Source organism: Bos javanicus, chromosome 13 (genome assembly GCF_032452875.1).
Source record: "Bos javanicus breed banteng chromosome 13, ARS-OSU_banteng_1.0, whole genome shotgun sequence".
In the NCBI taxonomy this organism is placed as follows: Eukaryota; Metazoa; Chordata; class Mammalia; order Artiodactyla; family Bovidae; genus Bos; species Bos javanicus.
Window position 1 is genome coordinate 50064771 of NC_083880.1, and position 15178 is coordinate 50079948.

General features: G+C 38.1%; 1 long non-coding RNA gene across 1 annotated transcript; it reads right to left on the reverse strand.

Moving 5' to 3' along the window:
- Positions 1–749: 749 nt before the first annotated feature.
- LOC133258851 (uncharacterized) lies at positions 750–14271 on the reverse strand. Its single transcript, XR_009740178.1, has 3 exons — positions 14150–14271; positions 3104–3169; positions 750–1135 (listed from the first exon to the last, which is right to left on the reverse strand). It is a non-coding gene; the product is annotated as an uncharacterized LOC133258851 (long non-coding RNA).
- Positions 14272–15178: the final 907 nt, after the last annotated feature.

The window sequence follows — 15178 nt, forward strand, 5'->3', positions numbered from 1 at the left end:
TGACTAATGACATTGACCATCTTTTTATGTACTTATTGGCCATTTGTGTATCTTCTTTGGAGAAAATGTCTATTCAAGTCCTTTGCTCACTTTTAATTGAGCAATTTGCATTTTTATTGTTGAATTATACATCTTCATTATATATTCTGAATCTTAGAACTTTATCAGGTATACAATTTGCAAATATTTTCTCTGATTTTGAGGATTATTTTACTTTCTTGATAGTGTTTTTTGGTACTCAAGAGTTTTTAATATTGATAAGGTCCAATTTATCACTTTTGGTTGTATTGTAGTTTGAATGTGTGTACCCCCGCTCCTGGTCATACTAACACATTGAAATCCTAACACCCCAGAGATGATGGTTTTAGATGGTTTGTAAAATACTTTAGTTATGAGAGTGGAGCCCTCATGAACAGCAGTACAAACCTTGGAAAAGAGACCCCACAGAGGTTCCTAGCCATTTTCACCATGTGAGGACATAACAAGAAGGCACCACATATGAATGAGAAAGTAAGCCCTCACCAGCCACCACACTGAATCTGCCAGAGCCATGATCTTGGACTTATCAGCATCCAAACTGTGAAAAATAAATTTCTATTGTTTATAAGCTACCCAATTTGTAGCATTTTTCTATGACAGCCTGAACAGATTAAGGAAGGTTGCTTGTGGCTTGGTGGTCTTAAAAGAAAGCTTTGTCTAACTAAAGTCATGAGTATATACATCTCTATTTTCTTTCAGAAGTTTCACGATATCAGCTCTTACATTTAAGTCTTTGATCTATTTTGAGTTGTTTTGTACATGGTATGAGTAGGGCTCCAAATTCATTTTCATATGTGGATAACCACATGTCTCAGCACTGTTTGTTAAAAAGACTATAAATTCCCCAGAGTATAATCTTGGCACTATTGTCGAAGTCAGCTGACAGTAGATGCATGGGTTTATTTCTGGACTCTTAGTTTTATCCCACTAATTTATATATCTATTCTAATACCAATACCACATACCCTTGATTACTATAGCTGTGTAATAACTTTTGAAATAGAAAAGGGCTGAGTCTTCCAACTTTGTTCTTTTTCAAGACACTATTCTGTGTCCCTTGTATTTCCAGAGTATTTTCAGTATCAGCTCTTCATTTCTGCAAAAAAAGTAAACAGATACTTTTGTAGAGATTGCATTGAATTGATAGCTCAATCTGGGGAGTCTTGCCATCTAATATTGATTTTCAGTACATGAACTTAGGACATCTTTCCATTTCTTTGTGTCTTTAATGTCTTACCTGAGCATGTAACAGGGAAGAACAGAATCTGACTCCATGTTGAATCTGTTTCTTTTACTTTAACCTTTGCATTTTGTTGTTTTTGTTACTATAATCACTAACAGGATGCTGTTTATAGATGTAAGCATACATAATGGCCTGCCTCTGGGAACCCTGCCCCTCTGCTTTAATGTTAAACTAAAGCCTTGGGATTTCCTTTGAAGGAATGATGCTAAAGCTGAAACTCCAGTACTTTGGCCACCTCATGTGAAGAGCTGACTCATTGGAAAAGACTCTGATGCTGGGAGGGATTGGGGGCAGGAGGAGAAGGGGACGACAGAGGATGAGATGGCTGGATGGCATCACCAACTCGATGGACGTGAGTCTGAGTGAACTCCAGGAGTTGGTGATGGACACAGAGGCCTGGCATGCTGCTATTCATGGGGTCGCAAAGAGTCGGACACGACTGAGCGACTGATCTCATCTGATCTGATCTGAAAGTGCCTTTGTCCAGCTCACAGGGAGACATTCTGATGCTTCCCACTAGTAAATGGCTGCAGGATAGAAGAAATTAACACATCTCTTCCCCCATGCTGGCCAACCCAGAAGATATTTTGTAAGATTTAAGACCTTTTTACTTTATTTCCTCACCTCTTCTCCCTGTCTATAAAATAAACTGGCATCGAGATCCTGATACAATGGTACTCCAGGACACTAGTCTGCCATCTTCTAGGACCCACTGTTTTCTGTATAAAATCTCTATTGCTTGCCTCAACACCTCATCTCCTGATTATTGGCCTGTCATGTAGTGAGCAAATGGTGCATGGATTCAGTAACAAGCTCATACATGACCTTACACATATGCATAGCTTTCTAGATTCCCAGAAGTATGTCAAAGCATTTCAAAACCCTATGGACATGTCATTCCACAGTTTTCCCTTTTAAGCTTTTCATTAGTCTATGGTTTACCCCAAATGTTATCTATTGCCTTGGGAATATTTATTTATAAATATTTTTGATAAATGTCTTCCAAAGAGGCTTTTAGCATGAGGTGAACACTTAGGTTAAAGATGATCTTTTCAAGTGAAGTATTTCAGGAGACCAGTAGATGGATCAAAATAATGATAATTCCTTAGAAATTTTATTGGGCTCTAAAATAATTGTGGATGGTGACTGTAGCCACAAAATTAAAAGACTCTTGCTCCTTGGAAGAAAATCTATGACAAACCTGGACAGCATATTAAAAAGCAAAGACACCACTTTAACAAAGGTCTGTATAGTCAGAGCTATGGTTTTTCCAATGGTCATGTACAGATGTGAGATTTGGACCATAAAGAAGGCCGACTGCTAAAGAATTAATGCTTTCGAATTGTGATACTGAAAAAGACCCTTGAAGGTTCCCTTGGACAACAAGGAGATCAAACCAGTCAATCATAAAGGAAATCAACACTGAATATGCATTGCAGGGACTGATGCTGAAGCTGAAGCTCCAATAATTTGTCTACCTTATAGTCAATAATTTGACTCACTGGAAAAGATTCTGATGCTAGGAAAGATGGAAGGCAAAAGGAGAAGGGGGTGGCAGAGGATGAAATGGTTGGATGGCATCACTGACTTAATGGACATGAGTATGGGCAAACTCTGGGAGATAGCCAAGGACAGGGAAGCCTGGCATGCTACAGTCCATGCGGTTGCAAAGAGTCAGACACAACTTAGCGACTGAAGGACAACAGCTCTTTCCCTTCAATATTGGAAATGTTAACTTGTATTTTCAAGGTTACTGTTAAGTTGAAGAGTGTGAAATGGAACTGGGGTAAGTGAGAATACCACAGAACTCTCTGTTCTTACCTAGATTCAGTTGTTTTTCTTAAAGGCTCTCTGGATGATACAGGTCTTTAGTTAATTTCCAAAGTTCTAAAAAAAAAAAAAATGAAAAAGATTTTGACAACTTTGCCAGTGTATCATTGCTTTTATGAAGGGTGGACTTTCGGGAGGTCCTTAATTTGCCATTTTCACTGACATCATTCACCCTTAACTCACCTTAATTCTTAACACAATTTTTTCTAAATTTCAAAATAATAAGTCTTTGTCTTCTCAATATTGTCAAAATTTTACAATTATTTAACTCCTATCACCCTTATGTTTTACATGGTATTGTGAACATGTTGTACATATATAAAGCTGTCACCCTAAGATCCCTTCTTATTACCAAAAATTTCTTTCAGCTTTGTGGTTGCATCTCATCTTTCTTGAATACCATGCCTTTCTTTAAAAATAAAATCTAAGGTCTTTTTGTGTTGGGGCACACTGCAGCATTTTTTAAAGAATACTTTAAAATAAATTGTTTGAGAACATGTTCTTCTAGTATTTTAGCTCCATCTTGTTTTGATACTCATCAAATATGTCATTACTTCATGCTGCTTTCTAATAGCCAATTTTAAATTCATTTAATAAATGTCTTTTATCACAATTCTTTCCTCTGCTCTCCTTTCCCCCTCTATTTCCAGTTTCTTCTTTCCTGAGCATATCCTTTAGTAGTTTCTTTATTGAAAGTGTGAATGGTAAACTCAACTTTTTTGCTTTCAGAAAGTTCTTAATTTTTCTTCGTAGCTTGGTGTCCTCGCCTTTCTCTTATTTCTACATGACAATATTCTAATAATGCCATTGCTCATTTTAAGTGTTTGCACATATTTAATTTTAATAGAAATTGCTAGGTTGCTGATGCAAAAGCCTATAAAAATTTCATTTCCACATGACTTGTTGGAAGGTAAGGGGTAACATGGGGCATGAGCCATCTTGGCGGAGGACAGCCTAGACCAACCAATACTGCAGCCTTCCTCAGACACGACTCAGCCTATACCAGAAGAGCCAGTTGGCTGACACAAACACTCTGGAATCACCAAAAATGCTTAAGTCACTGTTAAAAATAAGACAACAGGCCCAAAATGGAGTTGTTTATTGTAAACTCCATGTCATCAAACCAAGACTTACAGTCACCACTCACCCAAAAATAGAATTTTAAGTCAGTCAATCAAGAATTGCTTAATCAGCACGAGTTATCTACTCTGCCTGTTATATCCATGCAATCTAAAGGAAAGTGACCTTACCATAACCAATTTGCTTTTCTGTCTAGTGTAACTTCCTTATTCCTACTCCCTTCCATCTGTAAGTCTTTCATTTTTGTACAGCACCTGAGAGCTCCTTCTGTCTACTAGATTGCATGCTAATTTATGAACAAAGCCAATAAGATCTTTAAAATTTACTTAGTTGAATTTTGTTTTTAACATCACTGAATTTTGAAGTAATGCAGTTTACAATATCAAAATGATACATGTGGGCTATTATATGAAAGTGAAAGTAAAGTCGCTTAGTCATGTCCGACTCTTTGCGACCCCATGGACTGTAGCCCACCAGGCTCCTCCATCCATGGAATTTTCCAGGCAAGAGTACTGGAGTGGGTTGCCATTTCCTTCTCCAGCAGATCTTCCTGACCCAGGGACTGAACCCAGGTCTCCAGCACTGCAGGCAGACGCGTTACCATCTGAGCCATGAGGGCTATTGTATAAAACATCTCAATAGCAAGATAACAACCTGGTAATTCAAATTAGAGAATAAGGCCTTAGTTTGACCATAAGCATGACAATAAATCTGTTTTTTAGTGTTGGATTACAGTTTTTACAGTCCCATTTGTTCTTAAAGCTGAGTCTGTAAGCTACAAGATAGAGAGACATTTAGGGAACATTTAGGGAACAGGCTAAGAGAGATTCCTCCAACGATACCTCTCATTGAAGCTTTATCCCTCCTCAATTTCAAGTGTGATGCTAGACTGTCCCAAACAATGACGGAAGTAACACATCTTCAAAACTGGGATCAAAATTGTCAGGCAAACACTCTATTCCAAGAATTTGATTCACATAACTACAGGAACTCAAAATTAAGCCAAATAAGAAGTTTGCAGTAAATATAAGCTTACTTAATAGTTTCCAGTGATAATCCCATCTCAAAGATGGATGATCTATCCTTTACCCAAGTACAATTAAACTCTTTCTCTAAGGCAAGTTGAGCTCTGGATTTTAAAGTAGGCACAGTTTTCTTCTTCCCTGGATCCATGGCGGCTGCTCTAGACTGATAAAGGTTTCCCCATTTGGACTTCCATCTTCTTAGACTGGAGTTAGATTTTGGAATTGGGAGTAATGGAAAGTGTTTGTTCCCTCTACACACATTAAATCCATCTGGGATTCTAGAAGACAACTGTGATAAGTAGCTGAGGGAGATGGATAATTGAGTCTAGAAGGTATAGTTTCTAATCTAGTGTCTGCCTATCAAATAATATGGATAGCATTTAAATATAGACCAGTTTTTGGTCAGCTAATTTTAAAAATTCTTGTTATAGTAATAGTCTTTGTCAAACTCTCCCATTGTTCTTATATTATATAATGCATAAAATTTTAAGTAATTTTATATAAAGTGAAAAAATCACAAATATCAAAAGTATTCATAGAGGAAATGGTAATGAGAAGTCTTATTTCTTGCACATATAATTCTTGTATTTAAGTACTTATTAAACATTTCAAAGCAAAAAAAATGTATTGTCACAAGCTAAAGAATATATGCATTGTTAGGTTCTAAAATTCTTCCTTACCTTCCCCACGTTAGAAAGAAAATATCCCATCAATAATAATCAACAGTAAAGCTCCAGATGCTCACATTGGATAGCTACTCTTGCCTTAGATGTTTTCATTTTTATAATAGAGGCTTTTCTCCCTTTTATGGCCAACTGCACTATTATGAAGTATATTTTATGCACTTAATTACATTTCCACAAATGTTATGCCTAATGTTTGAGCATGCCAAAAATCTATGAGAATATCCCCTCTCTTGTTATTTTGCCAAATTTAGTATAAATTAATTTTCTGAAGATCTTGCAAATGTCTCATTTAATACGCTTTTAGCCTAAACTTGTCTAATATAAATGTACACAATTGTAGTAATTCTCTGCTGGGAGTTTGGTTGAGCAAAGATGTCATTTTAAAAGGAACATTTAGCTTTAAGTGATTCTTTTAAAAGTATGCTACACATTACCCACTCTCATTAGCTCTCAAACAAACAGCCAGCAATTTCAAATGACTACTTTCCAAAGCAAATTACTCAGACCTTCCTACTCATCAGAAAGTCTCAGCTGAACTAATATTTTAAAAGACTGCTCCAATTCACAATTTTTATGGAACAAAATCGGATTTTTTTCCCACAACCCTCATTTCTGGTCTAACACTTTAGCTACCTTTACCATATGTCACTGTAAAATGCTACCAAAAATAAAATCTTAAGTTGGTGACATGAGATCAATTCTGGTATTCATCACTGTTATTCTCTAATACCCCATCCATTACAAATCATGCGATGTTAAATAATCAAACTTTTTTTTCTTTTTGCCTATCTTATTTTGGCAAGATATTTTAGTCTTTCAGGGAAAAAAAAATGAAAGCCATCTGTTTTAAATGGATTCCATTGCAGCATGATTCCTGCAATGAAGACATTTTATTGTGTTAATTTTCATTAAGTAAAACTGTTGAAAGCCAGTAGTTTTCCAAAACCCATATGATTTATGACATGCTAATGTTTGTAGAAATACACTCTGTTTCAATTATATGGAGTAAGTGACACCTCTCAGAACAACTTAGTAGTAATATCACCTACAACAAATGTAATTTTAGGCATACAACATGGGTTTGAGACTCAGGAACCTATCGACAAAATCATCAGTTTCTGCACAAATTTAATCTTCATCACCTCTATGCTATATTTAACGTCAGGTGGTTGTGCTTTCTAGGGGCATCAATAATACACTTCCAGAATGCAGGCACCACACAAACATTAAAAGTTGGGTTTTCCACAACTCAAACTTAATTTTTTAGCATTCAGCAGAATGAGAGGTACTGAGACCCTAAGGAAAGTAGGAGCCATTTATAGGAAATGGGATGGTATTTCACATATATTTTTCCTATCTCTCTCTCCTGCTTAGTTTACCAATCCTCTTTTCACTGAATTTTGTCTCTTCCTGACCCCGATATTAAGTACAAATAAGAAAATGGAAACAGTACTTTTTCAGTGATTTTTTAGGATCAATAAAATCCCAGCCAAAAATATGCTTAAGTATATCACAGATAAAAATATATCAAATGACCAATAAAAACGAATGACAAAAGTAATAAACAACAATTTGAAAGTACACAAATAGTACATACATAAAATTTAATGAAATAAAGATTTATTGTACTTGTTAAAATATGAAATGAAGATTTGATCATGGATGTTAACAGTTGCAAGTGAGTTCCGGGGAGCAACCGTTTGGAAGGCCCATTCTTTCTGTACCATTATTTTCACTATATTTGAATCTTTCCAAATCTCATATTCTTCTCACAAATTGAGAGGATCAATTTGAAACATATTTAAATATAATTGAAGCACAGAAGATTTTCGGTTTAACTTGATTTAATCAAGTGCTAAAACTTTCATCAAAGGGCTCAAAACATATAGAAATAGGACACACACACAACCTTCTGAAAAGTTGTAGAGGATGATTCCTCTTCATTTTTTTTTGTTGTTGTTGTTGTTGTTAATGTATGTATGCAAAACACTACTCTTGGTGTTGATCTAAATACAGCATATTTATCTAATGTATTCCATGTGATATACTCTATTTATTGTGTCAAACCATGAATGCATGCTCAGTCATTTCTGACTCTTTGAGACTCCATGGACTATATAATCCATCAGGCTCCCCTGTCCATGGAATTTTCCAGACAAGAATATTGGAGTGGGTTGCCATTTCCTTCTCCAAGGGATCTTTCCGACCTAAGAGTCAAACACTCATCTCTTGCATCTCCTGCATCGGAAGGTGGATTCTTTACCACTGTGCCAACTGGGAAACTCATTGTGTCAAATAAGTGAAAGTAATTTTGCCTGAAATTGTAACATCAACATATCATTTTTAAAGAGCCATTATGGTGAAAAGGCCTACTTGACTTCACATTCCAGGATGTCTGGCTCTAAGTGAGTGATCATACCATTGTGATTATCTTGGTCATGAAGATCTTTTTTGTACAGTTCTTCTGTGTATTCTTGTCACCTCTTTTTAATATCTTCTGCTTCTTTTAGGTCCATATTATTTCTGTCCTTTATCGAACCCATCTTTGCATTAAATGTTCGCTTGGTATCTTTAATTTTCTTGAAGAGATCTCTAGTCTTCCCCATTCTGTTGTTTTCCTCTATTTCTGTGCATTGATCACTGAGGAAGTCTTTCTTATCTCTCCTTGCTATTCTTTGAAACTCTGCATTCAGATGCTTATATCTTTCCTTTTCTCCTTTGCTTTTCACTTCCCTTCTTTTCACAGCTATTTGTAAGGCCTCCCCAGACAGCCATTTTGCTTTTTGCATTTCTTTTCCATGGGGATGGTCTTGATCCCTGTCTCCTGTACAATGTCAGGAACCTCAGTCTATAGTTCATCAGGCACTCTGTCTATCAGATCTAATCCCTTAAATCTATTTCTCACTTCCACAGTATAATCATAAAGGATTTGATTTAGGTCATACCTGAATGGTCTAGTGGTTTCCCCCACTTTCTTCAATTTAAGTCTGAATATGGCAATAAGGAGTTCATGATCTGAGCCACAGTCAGATCCCAGTCTTGTTTTTGCTGACTGTATAGAGTTCTCCATCTTTGGCTGCAAACATTGTAATCAGTCTGATTTCAGTATTGACTATCTGGTGATGTCCATGTGTAGAGTTTTCTCTTCTGTTGTTGGAAGAGAGTGTTTGCTATGACCAGTGTGTTCTCTTGGCAAAACTCTATTAGCCTTTTCCCTGCTTCATTCCATACTCCAAGGCCAAATTTGCCTGTTACTCCAGGTGTTTCTTGACTTCCTACTTTTGCATTCCAGTCCCCTATAATGAAAAGGACATCTTTTTTGGGTGTTAGTTCTAAAAGGTCTTGTAGGTCTTCATAGAACCATTCAGCTTCTTCAGCATTACTGGTTGGGGCATAGGCTTGGATTACCATGATATTGAATGGTTTGCCTTGGAAATGAACAGATATCATTCTGTCATTTTTTAGATTGCATCCAAGTACTGCATTTTGGACTATTTTACTGACCATGATGGCTACTCCATTTCTTCTAAGGGATTTCTGCCCACAGTAGTAGATATAATGGTCATCTGAGTTAAATTCACCCATTCCAGGCCATCTTAATTCACTGATTCCTAGAATGCCAATGTTCACTCTTGCCATCTCCTGTTTGACCACTTCCAATTCTCCTTGATTCATGGACCTGACATTCAAGGTTCCTATGAATTTTGCTCTTTAAAGCATTGGACCTTGCTTCTATCACCAGTTGCATCCACAACTGTGTATTGTTTTTGCTTTGGCTCCATCCCTTCATTCGTTATGGACTTATTTCTCCACTGATCTCCAGTAGCATATTGGGCACCTACCGACCCAGGAAGTTCCCCTTTCAGTAACCTATCATTTTGCCTTTTCATACTGTTCATGGGGTTCTCAAGGCAAGAATACTGAAGTGGTTAGCCATTCCCTTCTCCAGTGGACCGCATTCTGTCAGACCTCTCCACCATGACCCATCCATCTTGGGTGGCCCCACACGGCATGCTTAGTTTCATTGAGTTAGACAAGGCTGTGGTCCATGTGATCAGATTGGCTAGTTTTCTGTGATTATGGTTTCAGTGTGTCTGCCCTCTGCTGCCCTCTAGCAACACCTACCGTCTTACTTGGATATCTTTTACCTTGGACGAGGGGTATCTCCTCATGGCCACCCCTCCTGACCTTGAACATGGAGTAGCTCCTCTCGGCCCTTCTGTGCCCACGCAGCCGCCGCTCCTTGGACGTCGGATTGCTTCTCTCGGTAGCCGCCCTGACCTCGGACATGGGGTAGCTCCTTTTGGCCGTGCTTCTGTGTGGTCTGTTGCAGCCAGCATGCTTCTGCATGGTCCATCAAAGCTGGAGCATTTCTGTGACAGTTAGAACTGGACATGGAACGACAGACTGGTTCCAAATAGGAAAAGGAATACGTCAAGGCTGTATATTGTCACCCTGCTTATTTAACTTATATGCAGAGTACATCATGAGAAACACTGGGCTGGAAGAAGCACAAGATTGAATCAAGATTGCTAGGAGAAATATCAATAACCTCAGATATGCAGATGACACCACCCTTATGGCAGAAAGTGAAGAGGAACTAAAAAGCCTCTATGAAAATGAAAGAGGAGAGTGAAAAGTTTAGCTTAAAGCTCAACATTCAGAAAACGAAGATCATGGCATCTGGTCCCATCACTTCATGGGAAATACATGGGGAAACAGTGTCAGACTTTATTTTGGGGGGCTGCAAAATCACTGTATATGGTGATTGCAGTCATGAAATTAAAAGACGCTTACTCCTTGGAAGGAAAGTTATGACCAATCTAGATAGCATATTGAAAAGCAGAGATGCTACTTTGCCAAAAAAAGTCTGTCTAGTCAAGGCTATGGTTTTTCCAGTAGTCATGTATGGATGTGACAGTTGGACTGTGAAGAAAGATGAGTGCCAAAGAATTGATGCTTTTGAACTGTGGTGTTGCAGAAGACTCTTGAGAGTCCCTTGAACTGCAAGGAGATCCAACCAGTCCATTCTAAAGGAGATCAGTCCTGGGTGTTCATTGGAAGGACTGATGCTGAAGCTGAAACTCCAATACTTTGGCTACCTCATGCGAAGAGTTGACTTATTGGAAAATACCCTGATGCTGGGAGGGATTGGGGACAGGATGAGAAGGGGACAACAGAGGATGAGATGGCTGGATGGCTTCACTGTCTCGATGGACATGAGTCTGAGTGAACTCCTGGAGTTGGTGATGGACAGGGAGGCCTGGCGTGCTGTGATTTATGGGGTCGCAAAGAGTCAGATGTGACTGAGCAACTGAACTGAACTGATGGTGAAAAGTGATTACCTGAATAATTGTTAGTGAAGTCAGTCTGTATTGAGAGAAGGTATATCCTTGGTTATACAGTAAAAATGATTCTTCTGCTTCTCTTGTTTTCTGATTGATATTATGTCCAGATGATGATCCTAATGAGGTGAACATCCTTTTCTGTCTGGGTAGAGAAACTGAAATTCTATTAATTATATTCAGTACCAAGTAAGATCATTTTGGTCCTAAAATATGGCCATAACCATGAGAGGACGATTAACTAGAACTAATTTGCTACTCAGAATGAATGACAATTCTTGTTGTCATGTGTGAAAGATGAAAAAATGTATGCCAAAAGTTGTTTCTCTAGTGACCCAAGGGTTATAAACAAGCAATCCCAGGAAACGGTGAATTAATAGTATACTAACAAAATGATTAAAAATGAATTCATCTTAAAATTTAGAAGGTGAATTTAAGTACATATTGTTAAAAAAAAAAAAAAACACCAGAATTTTTGTTATTATTATTTAACAATGTCTGTTGAGAAGAACATGAAACTGGTACCTGAAGTATTAGCTTTATATATGTGGAACCCTGCTTTTAAGGAGGTAGAAGCTCAAAGAAACACAGGTAGCTCATAGCCCACGTTTAATAATTCAATATTTTAATACCCAAATAAAACATGCAAGGCCAATATATTTCTAAAATAAAACCTAATTTTAAAATGGACCAAAGACCTTAAAAGACACTTTATCAGAACAGACCTCTCACCAAAGAAGATATGCAGATAGTTAATAAGCATATGAAGAGACACTTCACATCAAGCACCTTCAGGAGAAACAAACAAACAAACAAAACAATGAGATACTACTACACACCTATTTCTATGGCTAAAATCCAGAACACCAAGAACATCAAATGGCATTGAAACATGTATATTATCATATGTGAAAAGGATCGCCAGCCCAGGTTTGATGCATGAGACAGGGTGCTCGGGGCTGGTGCACTGGGATGACCCAGAGGTGTGGGATGGGGAGTGAGGTGGGAGCGGGGTTCAGGATGGGGAACACATGTACACCCCTGGTGGATCATGTGACTGTATGGCAAAACCACTACAATATTGTAAAGTAATTAGCCTCCAATTAAAATAAATAAATTTATATTTTAAAAAAGATATGAACAAGAATGTTCATTCATTTCTGATGGACAATCAAAATGGTACAGCCACTTTGGAAAACAGTTTGGTAATTTCTTACAAAACTAAGCTTGCTCTTTCTATGTGATCCATCAATTGTGCTCCTTGGTATTTACCTAAAGGAGTTCACACAAAAAATTGCATATACATTGTTATAGTAGCTTTATTTATAATTGCCAAAATTTGAAACAAACCAAAATGTCTTTCAGTAGGTGAATGAATAAACTGTGGCACAGTCAGAAAATGGAATATTATTCAGCTCGAAAAATAAGGAACCTACCAACTCTGAAGCAGCTGACACTGAGATGATTGTCCAGAGAAGAAGATAACTGAGTGGGAAATAATACTTAAAAGAAATGCTATATATGAGGAGGAGACAGCTGAATTTCCCCAAAGAAGACATACAGATGGCCAATAGGTACATGAAAAGATGCCTAACATTGCTAATTACTGGAGAAAACAAATCAAAACTATAATGAAGTACCACTTCACACTGGTCAGAATAGCTGTGTTTAAAGAGTATACAAATAAATACTAGAGAGGGTGTGGAAAAAAGGGAACCGTCCTACACTGTTGGTGGGAATGTATATGTGTGCAGCCACTAGGGAGAACAGCATGGAGCTTCCTCAGAAAAGTCAAAATAGAGTTGTCATATGATCCTGCCATCTCATTCCTAAGCATTATTGTTCACTTGCTAAGTGGTGTCCGACTCTTAGCAACCACAGAGACAATAGCACACAAGATGTCCCTGTCCTTCACTATCTCCTGGAGTTTTCTTAAATTTGTGTTCACTGAGTCAGTGATGCTATCTAGCCATCTTATCTTCTGCCTTCTTCTTCTCCTCTTGCCTTCAATGTTTCCCAGCATCAGGATCTTTTCCAAGGAGTCGGTTCTTCACAGTAGGTGGCCAAAGTATTGGAGCTTCAGCTTCAGCATCAGTCCTTCCAATGAATATTCAGGACTGATTTCCTTTAGGATTGATTGGTTTGATCTTCTTAAAGTCCAAGAGAATCTCAAGAGCATGCTCCAGCACCAGAATGCAAAAGCATCAATTCTCTGGCACTTAGTCTTCTTTATGGTCCAACTGTCATAGTCATTTGTGACTGGAAAAAACACAGCTTTGAATATACAGGCCTTTGTCAGCAAAGTGATGTCTTTGCTTTATAATAAGCTGTGTAGTTTTGAATGAGATGACTGTATGGCTTTACTGATACAATAGACATGAACTTTGGCAAACTCCAAGAGATAGTGGAAGACAGGGAAGCCTGGTGTGCTTCAGTCCATGGAGTCATAAAAACTTGGACATGTTTTGGTGACTGAACAAAAGCAGGTTTGTCATAATTTTCTTTCCTAGGAGAAAGTGTCTAAGTTCAAGACTTCAGTCACTATCCACAGTGATTTTGGAGACCAAGAAAATAAAGTCTGTCACTGCTTCCTAGGAAGGAACGTTCTTTGGCATTGTCCTTTGGGACTGGAATTAAAAGCTGACATTTTCCAGTCTTGTGGCCACTACTGAGTTTTCCAAATTTGCTAACATATTAAGTGTGACATTTTAACAGCATCATCTTTTAGGATTTGAAATACCTCTTTGAAATACCTCATGTGGAATTTCATCACCTCCGCTAGCTTTGTTCTTAGTAATGCTTCCTAAGGCTTCACACTCCAGAGTATCTGGCTCTAGGTGAGTGGCCACAGCATCATGGTGATCTGGGTCATTAAGACCTTTTTTGTATAGTTCTACTTACCACCTCTTCTTAATCTTGGGCTTCCCAGATAGCACTAGTGGGAAAAGAAACCAACTGCCAATGGAAGAGATGTAAGAGACAGTGGTTCAACCCCTGGGTTGGAAAGACCCCCTAGAGGATGCCATGGCAACCTACTCCAATATTCTTGCCTAGAGAATTCCACGAGAAGAGGAGCCTGGTGAGCTACAGTTTATAGCATCACAAAGAATCAGACACTACTGAAGAGACTTAGCAAACAAGCATGCTTCTTAATCTCATCTGCCTCTGTTAGGTTCTTACCATTTCTGTTCTTTATCATTCCTCCCTTGCATGAAATGTTCCCTTAAATTCTCCAATTTTCTTGACAAGATCTCTAGCTTTACTCATTCTGTTGTTTTCCTCTATTTCTTTGCATTATTTATTAAAGAAGCCCTTCTTATCTCTATTGCTATTCTGTGGAACTCTGCATTCAGTTGGGTATATCTTTCCCTTTCTCCCTTGCTTCTCACTTCTCTTCATTCATCAGCTATTGGGAAAGACTCCTCAGACAAACACTTTGTCTTCTTGCACTTCTATTTTTGGTGGGATGGTTTTGGTCCCTCTTCCTGTAAAATGTTATGCACCTCTGTCCATAGTTCTTCAGGTACTGTGTCTATCAGATTTAAGTCCTTGAATCCTTTTGTCATCTCTACTGTATAGTACTAGTGTTAGTCACACAGTCATGTCACATTCTGCATAACCCCATGGACTGTAGACTGCCAGATCCTCTATCCATGGAATTATCCAGGCAAGAATAATGGAGTGAGTTCATTGTTCAATTGCTCAGTCGTGTCCAACTCTGTGACCCCATGGACTGCAGCATACCAGGAATCCCTGTTCTTACCATCTCCCAGAGCTTACTCAAACTCATGTCCATTGAATCAGTGATTCCATCCAACCATCTCATCCTCTATCGTCCCCTTCTCCTCATACCTTCTGCCTTTCCAGCATCAGGGTCTTTTCCAGTTAGTTGGCTCTTCCCATAACGTGGCCAAAGTACTGAAGCTTCAG